Raw genomic sequence first — 17014 nt, forward strand, 5'->3', positions numbered from 1 at the left:
ATGTCATTACAGGCTGACCAGGCCATACCCTTTCTAGTTAGAAAGTCTTTTCCAGATGATGATATGTATGACCCAAGATATTTATAATCAGAAACCATATTTAAAGGCACACACACACACACACACACACATATATATTGATAGAAATGGCAAGACAACAAAAGAATGAAAGAGACCTCTATATTATGTAAATAGAGGGAATTTATCTGTAAATGTAATAATATGTGACAATTATTCGGATGTCGAGGCGGAAACCCACGCCGGCATCTCTTCAGTTATCGGGCCATCGAAAGATATATGTATATAGACACACACACCACACGCGCGCACACACAACACACACACACACACACCACACACCACCCCACACACACACACCACACACATATATATATATATTATATATATATATATATATATATACGAGAGTATTGTAGTTCGCTTGAAGCATTGTGTATTGTTTGTAAAGAATAAAATGTTTCGAATGGTACAACAATGCACTATAATACAAACAATGGACTATATACCTGTTGTAATTTAACCATCTATAGTCTGACAATATTATATATTATAATTATATATAGCATACTGATAATTAAAAGTTGTCTTCATTTACTTGAGCACGATTCAAACTATATATGCATAGAAAGGGATTCTTTTTTCTTTCTTTAAATGTTGTAAGTTTTAATTAAAACGATTTAAATTAACTTAATGATCTTTTCTGTTCGGCTACACCTGTGGAAATTTCAAAGTTCAGTAAAAAATTTTAAAATTGGTGTATTGATGCAATTATCCACGCTGAATCTCAGGAGATAATTCGCTATTTCCAGAAAAAAAAATTTTCAAATGAAGTTACAGAAGTTTAAAGTTTGATAATTTTTACCAAAGTCAGAAAAACAAGATTTGGAAGCTGTCATTTTGCACGTGACAGCGTGTATTGCTAACTATAAACAATTGGAATATTTATTTTTTGATTGCCCACAGGGGATAAGCGTAGAGGGGACAAACAAGAACAGACAAAGGGATTAAGTCGATTACATCGACCCTAGTGCATAACTGGTATTTATTTAATCGAAAGGATGAAAGGCAAAGTCGACCTCGGTGGAATTTGAACTCAGAACGTAACGGCAGACGAAATATTGCTAGCGTTTCGCCCGGCGTCCTAATATCGGTGGAATTCTGCTTTACGTACGCCATATAACACTTCATAACTTTTTTTATTTTTTTCGAATTTTCAGAAAATTTTTTCGAATTTGTATCCTACACACAGGAATTCATATGTTTGTGCCAACTGCACCCACCACCCGTAAAAAGTTCGTGCGTGATGTGAGGCCTATTTAGCTGTTACTTTTAGCACATCTCATGATCACCTCATGAGTGTTTTAATAAGGTACGAAAAAAACATGTAATAAGCAGCTTCGTAACAGCTTGACTTGTTACTATGGAAACAGACACCTATATGTCTGTGGCTTTCGATTGGCTAAAAATACCCAAAATTTGCAAACTTTAAAAGAAATTAACTCTTTATTGATTAATGGCGAAAATGAAATTCATGTCAATGATTACTTTACAAAACTACACCAATACACCAAATATGAAATCATTTGGAACAGAAATTGAAGAAACTGAGAAGTGGTAGCCAAACAGAAAATATCCAACTTAATACAACTTATTGATTGTATCAATAGCGCTACAAACATGAACACACCGTGAAATTTATCGCGGTAGCGTGTAATTCGAGTCGCGAAATAAACACATAGCTTCAGTTTTAATGTAGGTATGCATGTATGGATTAACCATTAAGCAAAATAAGCACGTTCTTAGGGCATCAAGAGAAGGAGGATGGACATCAAAGAAATAGTAGATGGTCTACGGCACAAAAGAAATTACTTTAAACTTGCTAAGATAATATTCCAAGGGGTTTATTTGAGCGAAAATATAATTTCGAAGTGCTCATGGTGTCATAGTGAGAATCTGATTAAAAACTCTGCAATTAAAACAAGTAGGAGAAAACTTTTGAAAAATATATAGAGCAGAAGTATACAAAAATAACTTTTTTCCCATCTTACTATTAGTTTTGTTTCATTTTGACAAATAAAAAATATTTTATGATTTATATTTGAATTACATATATATTTGGGGGCAGCAAGGGCTTCTATGGGTCTTAATCCGGCCATGTATGTATGTATGTATGTATGTATGTATGTATGTATGTATGTATGTATGTATGTATGTTTATGTTTATGTCAGGTCACTTTTGAGTGCTACTGGTAACATGTAACCCAGTACAACCTGTTGCATGGTCGGGTCGTCGGCGACTAAACCGGAAACCCCACCGAGCTTGCTTTGTGAGGAGGGTGTTTATTGGTCACCCTGCGAGATGAAAAACAAAATCCGTCAAAGGGCGGAGGAACTCTTGAGAGTCAACCGCTGTATCATGCGCGGGGACATAGAAATAATCGGACTGAATACCCGATCGTGCGGTTAAACCATTGGGAGTGAAGGACTCCTAGCCTTTGTTAGGGCATCCTTCTAGGAGAAGGTAACTCAGGTAATTTGGCTAACTCCGACATAAAACCTGCGGCTCAGTGGTTACCGATGATGTTGACTTGTTCTTCTTTTCGGATTATGGCTGCTGTTGCTTAGTGAGTGGGATTGACTCAGTGCACAGCCTTTCTTCACTCTAAAAAAATCTTCTTACACAGGCATTGCACGACAACAACATTAATTAAGCTTCGTGCAATGGCCATACTCGATAACGAGGGGGCAGCCACCATGTATGTACGTATGTAAGTAAGTACGCACGTACGTACATACGTACGTACGTACGTATGTATTATGTGTGTATGTGTGTCTGTCTGGGTGTCTGCCGATCTATCTATATATCTATCTATCTGTCTGTGTGTCTGTCTGTCTGCCTGTTTATCTATCTATCAATCTGTCTATTAATCAATCAATCAATCAGCCAATCAATCAACCAATCAATCAATCAATCAATCAATCAATAAAATGGAATGAGTGCATTTAACGATCAAGAAGAATAAACACACAAGGCACAACTTTTATGATACGCCTCAGACGCTGACTTCATCCAGTGATGGTTTTCATTACGTAATTTTATGTCCCTCTCGACAAATTTTGGTACAGAATCTTGGAAGAGATTTATGTACATTTACAATATTGAATATTATTGGTCATACGATCTCGTGTTAGCAAACGTGGCAGCGAACATTCAGATACAAATGATTTGCTATTTTTAGCCAATAAAATCGTTTCGCTTTTGGTGCGTTCATTTGTCTCAAAACACTTCTATTGCAGCAGGGTAAAATTTATAAAAAGATAAAGGCGCAGGAGTGGTTGTGTAGTAAGTAGCTTCCTTACCAACCACATGGTTCTGGGTTCAGACCCACTGCGTGGCAAGTTGGGCAAGTGTCTTCTGCTATAGCCTCGGGCCGACCAAAGCCTTGTGAGTGGATTTGGTAGACGGAAACTGAAAGAAGCCTGTCGTGTGTATATATATATATATTATATATATATATATATATATATATATATATATATATATGTGTGTGTGTGTGTGTGTGTGTGTGTCTGTGTTTGTGTGTCTGTGTTTGTGTGTCTGTGTTTGTTCCCCCAATATCGTTTGACAACCGATGCTGGTGTGTTTACGTCCCCGTAACTTAGCGGTTCGGCAAAAGAGACCGATAGAATAAGTACTAGGCTTACAAAGAATATGGGGTCTATTTGCTCGACTAAAGGCGGTGCTCCAGCATGGCCGCAGTCAAATGACTGAAACAAGTAAAAGAGTAAAAGAGAGTATATAGTTATTTGTTGCTGGCGGATGGGCAGAACGGTCCGCCCCGAGTGCCCCTTTTGTAGGGCGGCACTTTATAAACTGTAATGTTGTATAAGCTATATAGAATGTGAAGGGAGCTGTGGAGCGGCAAACTCAAGGTTACCCCAGACGGTACAGACTAAATATGTGACTGAGTAGGTAAGCAGAGGGTGTCGAAATATCCTATACCAGACCTCGCGAAAGAAGACATTCTCTCATACACACTTTCTCACTGACTTCCAAATTTTCTCACCACAACGATAATCTCACTCATGCACGATGGCGATTGGTTCGAGAGAGTAAAATGTTCTCTCAAATAAGCATATATATTGCTATACATTCATTATGACAAAGCACAAAAGACTTTATGTTGTTTTATGTATTGTCTAATTGAGTGGTTCTCAAACTGACAAATACCGTCCACGCGCCATATACACACGACACACACACGACACACACGATCTTTATTAATGAAAAGACAACTGGTTTTACATCCATAATTTAACTCTTTATTCTCTATGGTGTTGGACAAGTTTAAGAAGTTTTAAACCTGAATTTATTTAACATGGCAGTTTTATTTCTCCTTTTCAATCCTTACAACCGCCTTCCCAGAAGAGCCTCCATTTTGTGAGAAACAGGTCTTTTTCGCATTTGTTTTACTATGTACATTTTTGTGAATATGAAGTGCTACAATTTTCCGTTAATTTTGTATGCATTATCAACTGATACTTTTACATATTTTCATAGCTTAAACCCTGTTATTTTGTATATGCCAAACATGAGCAACTATTTTCGAAAAGCGAGGTACATTAAACATGGTTCATCACGAGGTGGGCCGTACTACCAAAAAAAAAAAAAAAATAATAAATAAATAAATAAAACCTCCAGTGTTTGACCCAAGCAGAAAAATGGGGGAAAATAGTGTAATAGGTGTAAAACAACATGTAGTAAACGAATATGAAAAAAAAAATTGCGCGCTGGCGAACGGGAAGGTGGGAGAGACAACTCGGAAAATTCACACGATCTGAAAACTCAACGTTAACACCAGGTCACAAAAATGAAAAAAAAATAGTGTAATATTTGTAAAACAAATTGTAGTAAGCGAATATGAAAAAAAATGCGCGCTGGTGAACGGGGTGGGGGGGAGAAGACTCGGAAAATTCACTTGCCCAAGGTACCATGCAGTAGGACTGATCCCGGAACCGTGTGGTTGGGAAGAATATCCATTTTCTTGAGGAAAAAAATCAGATCGTGTGAATTGTCCTGGTCCTCCCACACTCCCTGTTCGCCAGCAAGTGTCTTCAACTATAGCCTCGGGTCGACCAATGCGTCCTGGAGGCCGAAGGTAGCATTTCAGAGGGAAAATTATCTATGCTATAAACGAAGATGAAAATAAAAATTTGCGCGCAAAATTTTTTCGATTCTCTCTTCTGCATAATGGTATTAACAAAAACAATTGCAGTGTAGATATTTGTAAGCCACTCAAGAACGCACGCATACGCGCGTACACACACACACACGCACGCACGCACGCACGCACGCACGCACGCACGCACGCACACACACACAAAACAAAACAAAACGTTAGTTTCACTGCAACATTTAAATTTCATTTCAATCTCAATATTTTCGTCGCTTTGAAACCGAGACTTGTTCTCTGACAAAACAGATGCAGCACGAATTTTTGTCAGGGTTTTTTCGCGGTTTCAAAGAACGAAGATATTTAGACACAAATGAAATCTAAATGTTGCAGTGAAAGTAACGGTTTTTGTTGTTCTGGAATTGCTTACAAACATCTTACACGCTGCAAATTCTTTTAAATATTCACCCTTACCCTGCCCCTAATTACAAAACTTTCAACTGTTTTTCATTTTTTAAAATTCTTTATACAGGCAGTTCAATGTTATTGAAATAAATTATCTTTAACATTCCTTTAAATTGTTACGAGAAAAAAATTACTAAAATAGAGTGAGGTTATAGAAATAAGAATCTATACTCTGTGTTATATAATCATCACAACAAACATGAACAATCAACGTCGCCCATTGTCTCCCTTGATAAAAGGACTTTCACTTTGTTTCCCGCCAAAACAATTAACTTGTACAACAACGGCAGTCGAATAAAGTATCTTGTATCGTTAACACGTTGTTTCAGTCTCTCTCATTTTCTTAATCTTTCATACTAAGTACTCACTACTTCCTTTAATACTCAATACTATTATATATATATAACAACAACATGGTGTCAGAATACTAAAAGAACCCAAAATACAGAAACCAAAGGAAAAAAGAAGTTGAAATCATACTTCAAAGACGAAATGGAAAATTTACCGCATCCAAAAGACCTAGACTTTAATCAGGAAAATCTAGCCGCAGCATGGAAAAGTGGTGGAAAAAAGAATTCAATCTCTTTTTGATAGCAACAGAAAGTGACATGAAGCCAGACAAAGTAAAAACTTCAATGTTTTTAACTTGCATCGGTTCTAAAGGCCGAGATATCCATTCCACACTGGATTTCGATTCACCCGACGAAGAAATGAACCTTCAGACAGTAATCGAAAAATTCGATGCATATTGTGAACCCAGGAAAAACATAACTTTCCTAAGACACAAATTCTTCACATGTGGACAAGCGGAACATCAAAAATTCGATGAGTACGTAGTAGAGTTGCGCCAAAAGGCACAACAGTGCGAATTCGGCAACCTCACAGACAGTCTCACCAAAGATATTCTGATATGTGGAATCAGAGACATGAGATTAAGAGAGAAAGATTATTGAGAGAACCAAATTTAGACCTACAAAAAACAATTCAAGCAGGTCAGAGTGCAGAGCAAACACGACTCCAATCAAGGATGCTAAATGCCACATCCGAAACAAGAGATAACGAAATCTCGAGGGTATATAGTCAACACGACAGAAAAGGCGCCAAAACTCAAATAACCCGCCATATGCAATCCAGACATCAAAACGAACAAGGCGGAAGTGACAGAAAGCCCGCGAAGTTTCAAGCGCCAAGTCAACACTACGTCACTAACTGTCACTATTGTGGTTATAATCACAAAAGAAATAAATGCCCAGCATTTCACAAGACATGTGAAAAATGCAAGAAACAAGGACACTATGCAAAAATGTGCAAATCAAGAAAATTTGTACATAAAGTAGAGATACATACCGACGATGAATCAGATGACGATACACATGTACTCGAAATGATCACTGCAAATAATTCCCGCGTGCACAAAATCGAAAAGTTCAAGACTCCAAAAGACATTTGGACGGTCGAACTAAAAGTGAACAACTCGAATGTAACATTCAAAATAGATACAGGAGCAGACGTAACCGTACTGCCATTCAGAGAATATAGAAATATAATTCCAAAACCACAACTGCAAAAATCTTCAACTCGATTATCAGCTTACAATAACACAGCTATAAAAGTGCTAGGAAAATGCACAGCAGTCATTAAATACAAAGAATTATCAAAGCAAATAAAATTCATTGTTGCAAAAACAAACTCGCACGCAGTTATAGATGCAAAGACAGCTAAAGATCTGAACCTGATTCAGAGAATTTCAAAAATAAATTCGTCGAACACAAACGACATATTAGAAAAATATGAAGACTGTTTCGGAGAAATCGGCACTTTGTCAATAACACATCATATCACAGTGGATCCACAAATAACTCCTGTAATTCATCCACCAAGATCGGTTCCTTTTTCTATAAAAGAAAAACTCAACAAAGAATTAAAAAGAATGACAGAATTAGATATCATAAAACCTGTTAGTGAACCTACAGACTGGGTAAATTCCCTAGTCATCGTTGAAAAAGCCAACGGAAAACTCCGACTCTGTTTAGACCCCAAGAATCTAAACAAAGCCATAAAAAGGCAACATTTCAAACTCCCTACAGCGGAGGACATTTTTGCACAAATGCATAACCCTAAATATTTTTCAAAACTCGATGCATCTAATGGATACTGGCAAATTCCAGTTGACGAAGAAGAAAGCTCCATCTTTTAACGTTCAACACACCTTTTGGAAGGTATCGCTTCACACGACTACCCTTTGGAATTCACAGCGCCAGTGAAGTTTTCCAAAAACAAATTCAAAAATAATAGAGGGCATAGAAGGAGCAAGAAATTCACAGGATGACATCATAATCTGGTCCAACACTTTAGAAGAACACACAAATAGACTACAACAAGTTTTCGATCGAATCCGAAAGCACGGATTAAAGTTAAATAAATCAAAGTGTCTTCTATGAATCACAAATCAAGTACCTTGGGCATATATTAACCAGCGAAGGGATAAAACAAGATCCAACCAAGGTACAAGCAATCATTCACATGCCACTGCCAACAAGTAAAAAAGAATTACAAAGATTCCTAGGTATGACAAATTACCTATGTAAATTTTTATCTAATTACTCCGAAGTCACAGCACCATTGCGCCAGCTTCTACAGAGTGACACGTTATGGTCATTCGACAAACCACAAATCGAAGCAATAAAAAAGCTAAAAGAAATGATTACCAGAAAACCAGTGCTACAATTTTATGATCCAGATCTACCAATAAAAATAACTACAGATGCTAGTAAGCATGGGCTCGGAGCGATACTTGAGCAGAAACACAACGAAAGATGGCTACCTGTTTCGTTTGCATCTCGTGCAACAACTCAAGCGGAACAAAACTACTGTCCGATAGAGAGCGAAGCTCTCAGTATAGTTTTCGCATGCAAGAAATTTCATCAGTTTATATACGGAACTCATTTCAGAATCGAAAATGACCATAAACCGTTGAAGCAAATATTCAAAAAATCGATCACTAAATGCCCCCCCAGAATCCAAAGATTTCTACTAACATTACAAAGATATGATTTTGACCTAAACCACATACCTGGTAAAGAATCAATTGTTGCAGATACCCTATCACGTGCATACCTTGAGCAAAATACTCCAGAAGTATCAGACGAAGATATGAAATCGCACATTCATGCAGTAATAAAAAATTACCCCATAACCGACACTAAATTAAAAGAGTATAAAGAAGCCACTGCAGACGACCCGTCTCTACAGACACTCGTCACATATACAAGAACAGAATGGCCCCCAAAAGACAAAATACCAATAAACATCAAACCATTCGTATCCGTTCGTGATGAAATATCAATCGTCAATGGTCTCGTTCTAAAAGGTTCAAGAATAATTGTACCTAAGTCATTACGTAGAGAAGCTCTACAGGAAATACATACCGGACACATGGGTATCGAAAAATGCATAGAGAGAGCGAAGGAATGTATATACTGGCCCGGCATTAACGCTCAAATCAAAGACATGATTAACACATGCTCATACTGCATTGACTACAAAAATCAACAAGCAGCCGAACCACTAATAAATCATGAAATACCTACTACACCATGGACCAAAGTGGGTACAGACGTATTTCACCTGTCTGGAAATTCGTATGTCACAATTATTGACTATACAACAACCACCGAGATCTACACGAAATAAATGATTGCCAGTCAAAAACCGTAATCAAAAAATTAAAAGAAACTTTTGCTAAATTCGGAATTCCGCAAACAGTTGTAAGTGACAACGGTCCAGAATTCAATTCGGCTGAATTCAAAAAATTTGCAAAAAATTGGCATTTTCATCACACGAAGACAAGCCCGCATTATCATCAAGCGAATGGCATGGTTGAGAGAAATATACAGACAATAAAAAAGACGCTAAAAAAGGCATTCAAAAGTAACGAAGAACCTCAGTTAGCGCTCTTAGCATTACGCACGACTAAATTACAAAATGGTGCACCATCCCCTGCAAATCAAATAATGAATAGAACATTGCGAACAAATACATACTACACGACAAAATTGGTATCAGGCCTCACGAAAAGAAGAAATCAAACATTACAACAGAACTCCCAGAGTTAAAACCACACGACACGGTTAGAATTAAGTTTAACAACAATTGGTTTAGAAGGGGCAAAATAATTAAAAAACTAGAGCAACCTCGTTCATACTTAGTAATAACAGAAGAATTAGATTATGAAAATATATTTCCAAAGTCAACAAACACGCATGAAAAAACAAAAACAGCACAACTACAGAATTCAACACTACAAAATAATAAAACCACAAAAAGTGGACGACGAATAATTATTTCCTGTAGATACAGATGATATAAAAAAAAAAAAAAAAAAAAGGAAGATGTTATATAATCATCACAACAAACATGAACAATCAACGTCGCCCATTGTCTCCCTTGATAAAAGGACTTTCACTTTGTTTCCCGCCAAAACAATTAACTTGTACAACAACGGCAGTCGAATAAAGTATCTTGTATCGTTAACACGTTGTTTCAGTCTCTCTCATTTTCTTAATCTTTCATACTAAGTACTCACTACTTCCTTTAATACTCAATACTATATATATATAACAACAACACTCTGTACGTAGTCCATTTCTTGAATATGAACATGGAACAGTGATGATAAAGAAACGAGAAGGGTGTTTTTTTCATTTTTGTGACCGGGTGTTAGCGTTGAGTTTTCGGATCCTCTGAGTTTGATCGTGTGTTCCGAGTCCTGTCCTCACCCTCACCCCCTGTTCGCTAGCGCGCATTTTTTTTCATAATCGTTTAGTACACTTTATTTTACACCTATTGTACTTTTTCTTTTTTTTTTGTGGCCGAGTGTCGAAGTTGAGTTACTGGATCGTGTGAATTACCCATCAACCCCACGTCACAAAAACTGAAAAAAAAAAAATAATGTACTAAGTGTAAAATTGTTTGTTCCTTCTCGATCCACGCCTGGATCATAAGGTCCGGTTTCCCGGTTTCCTTGGCGTACAGGTTCCCCACCTGGACGGGACACCGGTTCGTCGCAGGTGAGCTGCAAGAGGAAAGAGTGGGAGAAAGTTGTGGCGAAAGAGTCAGAAGAAGTTTGCCATTACCTTCTGCCGGAGCTGCGTGGAGCTTAGGTGTTTCGCTCATAAACACACACATCGCCTGGTCTGAGATTCGAACTCGCGATCCCTCGACCGCGAGTTCGCTGCTCTGACTACTAGGCCATGTGTCTCCACAGGTGTAAAACAATGTTTAGTAAACGAATATGAAGAAAAAGATTGCACCGACGACAGGGAAGTGGTGAGAGGACTTGGAACACTCCCGATGTGAATTTTCCGACTCATCTCCCCCATCTCTCCCAACTCTCCCATTCGCCAGCGCGCATTTGTTTTTTCATATTCGTTTACTATATGATGTTTTACACCTATTACACTATTTTTTGTTTCATTTTTTTTGCTCGGGTCAAACACTGGAGGTTAACCAAAAATTCAAGGTTATTTATTGTTAAGTACGCTATTTTGAATACCCCGCGAGCCGACGCTTGTCTATTACTTGTATATGCAGTCATTCTTATTTCTTTATTGCCCACAAGGAGCTAAACATAGAGGAGACAAACAAGGACAGACGAAGGGATTAAGTCGATTACATCCACCCCAGTGCGTAACTGGTACTTATTTAATCGACTCCGAAAGGATGAAAGGCAAAGTCGACCTCGGTGGAATTTGAACTCAGAACGTAGCGGCAGACGAAATACCTATTTCTTTACTACCCACAAGGGGCTAAACACAGAAGGGACAAACAAGGACAAACAGATTAAGTCGATTATATCGACCCCTGTGCGTAAATGGTACTTAATTTATCGACCCCGAAAGGATGAAAGGCAAAGTCAACCATGGTGGAATTTGAACTCAGAACGTAGCGACAGACGAAATACCGCTAAGCATTTCGCCCGGCGTGCTAACGTTTCTGCCAGCTCGCCGCCTTTATATGCAGTCATTCTTGTTACACACTATAATCTGGGTTGCTGTTTTTACGTTGCTATATTTTCGAATTTCTTTGGATTCGTGATCAGCATATTCTTCGTAACCTAATTAAATGACTGAATATATGAATTATTCTCATAGTTATTTCTCCTTATCTTTGGAATCACCTCCATTCATTTACATTATTGCAATTGGTCTTTTTATCGACGCTTCACTATCTGTCCCACAAGCAGATGGAATTTATTTTCGTGCGCCAGAAATTCGGTGCTTTGTGTCCGATGCATATTCTGCTTGTAATTAGCTTCGATATTCTCTTCTCAATCTGTTTTCTATTTGTGTACATTTATTACGTGTTCACGGATCCTTAGCATTAGTCATAGCAATATTTTTTTTAATAGCGTACAGTATCTTCATCACAAAAACAAAAGAAATATTTACGACGAGATGTATTTTGATCTGCCTCTTGAAAAAGTTTTTTTATCCATCTATCTAGCTCAGTGCTTTTCAAACTTTTTGCTGGAGCGGAACCCCAAGGAAACATTCCACTGGCTCGAGGAACCCCTGTGCAATAATTTAATAGTCTTATGCACACATATCTGCACAGGAGAATTAAAAATTACTACCGATTTTAGCAGTTTTGTAACTTCTTGCGGAACCCCTGGACTGTATTGGCGGAACCCTGGTTGAAAACCACTGATCTAGCTACTCATGCGCGCGCATGCACACGCACGCACACACATACACACAGTCACGTACACATTGTTCGTGTGTCTGTGTATTTATATTGTTCGTCCTTCGTGTGAGCAAAGGCTCAGGATTGGCTTGTATGTCTGGCTTGGCGGATCCGGAGGTGGATAACGATGCCTATCTAAGCCAGAAGTTCTCTCCTACACGTAGAGCATGTATAGAATGAATTGGCATTGGGCTCCTTCCCAGCAGTAACGGTTGAGTGTGAATCAAAATGCGCCAGTTGGATATTTTAGAAACGCTTCAGACATCACTCGAACCGCTCCTTTGTCCTTGCGACAGCGCGCTTTCCCTGACAGTGTTCACCATAGAGGAGCTGCTTTGGAATGCGATAGTCTGCTATTCCCAGCCCGTCTTAACTCAGTCATCTGCAAGAGCATAAACTCATTTACGATGTTTGTTAGCTGAAGCATTTCAGGGAACTTGTCCTGTACAGGATGCTGCAGAGATTCTTCAGAATGTAGCGGCAGACGAAATACCTATTTCTATTTCTTTACTACCCATAAGGGGCTAAACATAGAGAGGACAAACAAGGACAGACAAATGGATTAAGTCGATTACATCGACCCCAGTGCGTAACTGGTACTTAATTTATCGACTCCGAAAGAATGAAAGGCAAAATCGACCTCGGCGGAATTTGAACTCACAACGTAACGGCAGACGAAATACCTATTTCTTTACTACCCACAAGGGGCTAAACACAGAGGGGACAAACAAGGACAGACACACGGATTAAGTCGATTACATCGACCCCAGTGCATAACTGGTACTTAATTCATCGACCCCGAAAGGATGAAAGGCAAAGTCGACCTCGGCGGAATTTGAACTCAGAACGTAACGGCAGACGAAATACCTATTTCTTTACTACCCACAAGGGGCTAAACACAGAGAGGACAAACAAGGACAGACAAACGGATTAAGTCGATTACATCGACCCCAGTGCGTAACTGGTACTTAATTTATCGACCCCAAAAGGATGAAAGGCATAGTTGACCTCGGCGGAATTTGAACTCAGAACGTAACGACAGACGAAATACCGCTAAGCATTTCACCCGGCGTGCTAACGATTCTGCCAGCTCGCCGCCAAACGCCATTTCATATATGGACTTGTGAGCAGAAACTGATTGCTCAGCCATGTTATCAGCATCTTAAAAGCGGCGAGCTGGCAGATTCGTTAGCGTGCTGGGTAAAATGCTTAGCGGCATTTCGTCCGTCTGCACGTTCTGAGTTCAAATTCCACTGCGGTCGACATTGTCTTTCGTCCCTTCGCAGTCGATAAAATATATTCCAGTTGAACACTGGGATTGATGTATCCGACTTAGCCCCTCACCCGGAATTGTTGGCTTTGAGCCAAAATGTGAGGTCAATATTATCAACATCTGAGAGCTTTAAAGGAACTCATTATCCAGAAGCTGCATCACAAAGATAAACAACTGAAATTCGGTTCTTTCTTCAAGCGAAAACATCTAAAGCTGTTAAGCCTGTTGATGCTATTGACGGTTCACCTATTGTTGACTTAGACCCACCTCACTCATTTGAGACTTTTACGAGAGGAATGCGAAGGCAAGCAAATCATCATTGTTCTCGGCAAGTTAACGCTTTCATTCCTTTCACATCTCCACTACATAATAATGATCTGTAATCTATTACAAGCAAAGGAAATTAACAAGCGTAGGAGTGGCTGTGTGGAAAGTAGTTCTGGGTTCACTCCCACTGCGTGGCACCTTGAGCAAGTGTCTTCTACTATAGCCTCGAGCCGACCAAAGCCTTGTGAGTGGATTTAGTAGATGGAAACTGAAAGAAGCCCGTTGTATATATATATATATATATATATATATATATATATATATATATATATATATATATTTCCTTTCTTGAGCGTCCAATAACACTATACTTGTTCCACGTCTTCGCGTTGTTGTGTTTTTATGTTTGGATTAACTATATATATGAAAACACAAAGAGAAAACACAATAACGCGAGGACGTGGAACAAGTATAGTGTTATTGGACGCTCAGGAAAGGAAATATATATATATATATATATATATATATATATATATACATACGACGGGCTTCTTTCCGTTTCCGTCTACCAAATTCACTCATAATTCTTTGGTCGGCCTGAGGCTATAGTAGAAGACACTTGCCCATGGTGCCACACAGTGGGAGTGAACCCAGAACCATGTGGCTGGTAAGCAAGCTACTTACCACACAGCCACGCTTGCGCTTGTAAACAGAGAGAGAGAGAGAGAGGGAGGGAGAGAGAACATACATACACAAACACATTCTTTCTCTAGCTCGCTCTCTCAAATACACACGCACGCGCACACACACAGTGAGAGTTTCTTTACATTCGAGAGGAAAAAATGAGTGAAAATAACCTTTATAACCCATTTCGTCTACTTTTTACTATATGTCTGAGGTACCGAGTGTTTTATAAATAAAAATAAGGTACTATTTAAGAAGAGTGGTCCCGGTGCGCGCAATCGCGCTAGCTAGTCGTGACTAGTCGATCCTTACTTTGTGTTTTTGTGTTTTATTTACTTTGTTTAAAAAAGATTATTTACTTTGTGTAAAAAATTTTTTTGTTTTATTTACTTTGCTAGGTAGTCGTAGGATCGACTAGTCACGACTAGCTAGCGAGGATGCGCGAGTGCGCGCACTCTTCTTAAATAGTACCTAAAAATAAATCCCACTAGATAACAGAATCGACAACCAATATTGATTCCGTCTCTCGTTCCTGCTTACGTCGCTGAGAAATGCCCCATTACACATAACCTTTGATTAGTGCGATTAACTCATCCTATTCTGTAACCGCATTAATCAGAACCGCACTGTTTAAATATAACAATCAAAGGCAAAAAAATTAATTGATTCAGGATTGATCATTATTGATTCTCGAAACATTGAAGTTATATTAAAGCACAAAAATACATCACCCTAACAAAGGTAAATTAAACATGCACGTTAAACTATTTTTACTTATCGTTTCTTAACTATTCATAAATCTTGAAACCTTCTTTCAAGTTCTTCGAATCTTATTAGTTCTTTTGAATCATTTTCGTCTTTGACAGAATCTTTTGATTATTTTTCCTCGTACGGTCTCTGCTCTTCTGTTTCCAAGACTTCGCCATCATCCAAGCCTTTCAAATGTCAATCTAATTAGTCCCGGACGTTTATTGCATCAATATCCTCAAAACCTAATTTTTTTCCTTTAACAGTGCTGTTTTTTTTTTGTTTTTTTTTCATTATTCACCACTATTTAGTATTCATAATCATTATTCACCACTAATTAAAGAGAGGAAGAAACGATGAAATTGTGGAAACAGACAGTAAATATATGCCGTGACATGAATGCTAAAATCTCGCGCAGAGTAGGGTGAAAGATGTTTGTTTGCCTTGCTTTAAGACGTGTCGAAAGCACTGTTGGATAAAGAACCTGCGTACCTAGCTCTTCAACAACAGCGTACTATCTGCGCTCTTATAAGCGAAACATTGGAGACTACAAAAATTGACCACGACAAAGAAAGCTATGGAATGATCCATTTTTAGAATATCATTGCAGAAGCATATCCGAATCGAGATAATTCGAGAAAGTGGGTGGAATGAACGACGGGATCACAGAATGCTGAAAGTGCAAGTTCCAGGGACTGAACAAGTCGCAATGTTCGCAGGCAACAAGTGGACCCATGTCCACTGATATCGTGTGATATCTGAGGAGACCACTCGGAGACCTTGAAGACGACATAACTAAGAAATTCCGTTTCAAAAGAAAAAGGAAGCAATCAATAGTAGAATAGAATTGTGATCAATGATGTATAAGGACACCTGCTAGTCTTGTCGATAGGGCAATAGAGCGACATTATTTCAGAAGTCTTTTATTATTCTCATTAAGAATAAATGTTTTTAATGCCTTGAAGTTTAAAAGCCTTTTCTTCTAAGTATAGCACTCAGAAGAAAATGCTGTAAGAATGAAGTTGTACTGACGATAATGAGTATATATGTCATATTTCTGAGACTCTTCTTTCCGCACACGTTGGTTATATATATTTCTTTACTACCCACAAGGGGCTAAACACAGAGGGGACAAACAAGGACAGACAAAAGGATTAAGTCGATTACATCGACCCTAGTGCGTAACTGGTACTTAATTTATCGACCCCGAAAGGATGAAAGGCAAAGTCGACCTCGGCGGAATTTGAACTCAGAACGTAACGACAGACGAAATACGGCTACGCGTGTCGCACGGCGTGCTAACGATTCTGCCAGCTCGCCGCCTTCTCGTTGGTTATATAGCCACCCCATACAGCGGTGTTAAGTTATTGGGTATATTTACATATTAAGCGCATTCCTGGTGCTATTATGTAAATATTAATGATTTGTAGGCACGTGGCATTCTGTTATGTAACCATAATAAAGTATATTAAATGGGGGTTTTTTTTATGAGTTAACACCATGTTCTACTGCGTTAGCAGTGTTCTTTACATTATTTTGTTAAGGTTCTTTCTACAGAAATTATAATCAGCACTAATCTTTTGCTACAACATTTCGTAACGAGACGTCAGATGTAAACAAAATTAGCTCGGAGACAAAA

At 38.4% G+C, this 17014-nt stretch overlaps 1 protein-coding gene across 2 annotated transcripts in view; it reads left to right on the forward strand.

Moving 5' to 3' along the window:
* The first annotated feature begins 4349 nt into the window (after positions 1 to 4349).
* LOC115213346 (leucine-rich repeat protein 1-like) overlaps positions 4350 to 17014 on the forward strand; it is a 115656-nt gene continuing 102991 nt past the window's right edge. Inside the window, exon 1 of one of the 2 annotated variants that reach the window (XM_036503686.1) lies at positions 4350 to 4473. The gene's annotated coding sequence lies outside the window, so the exon portion shown is untranslated. The remainder of the gene's footprint in view (positions 4474 to 17014) is intronic. The other variant, XM_036503688.1, reaches the window with a different exon arrangement.

Source organism: Octopus sinensis, linkage group LG6 (genome assembly GCF_006345805.1).
Source record: "Octopus sinensis linkage group LG6, ASM634580v1, whole genome shotgun sequence".
NCBI lineage: Eukaryota > Metazoa > Mollusca > Cephalopoda > Octopoda > Octopodidae > Octopus > Octopus sinensis.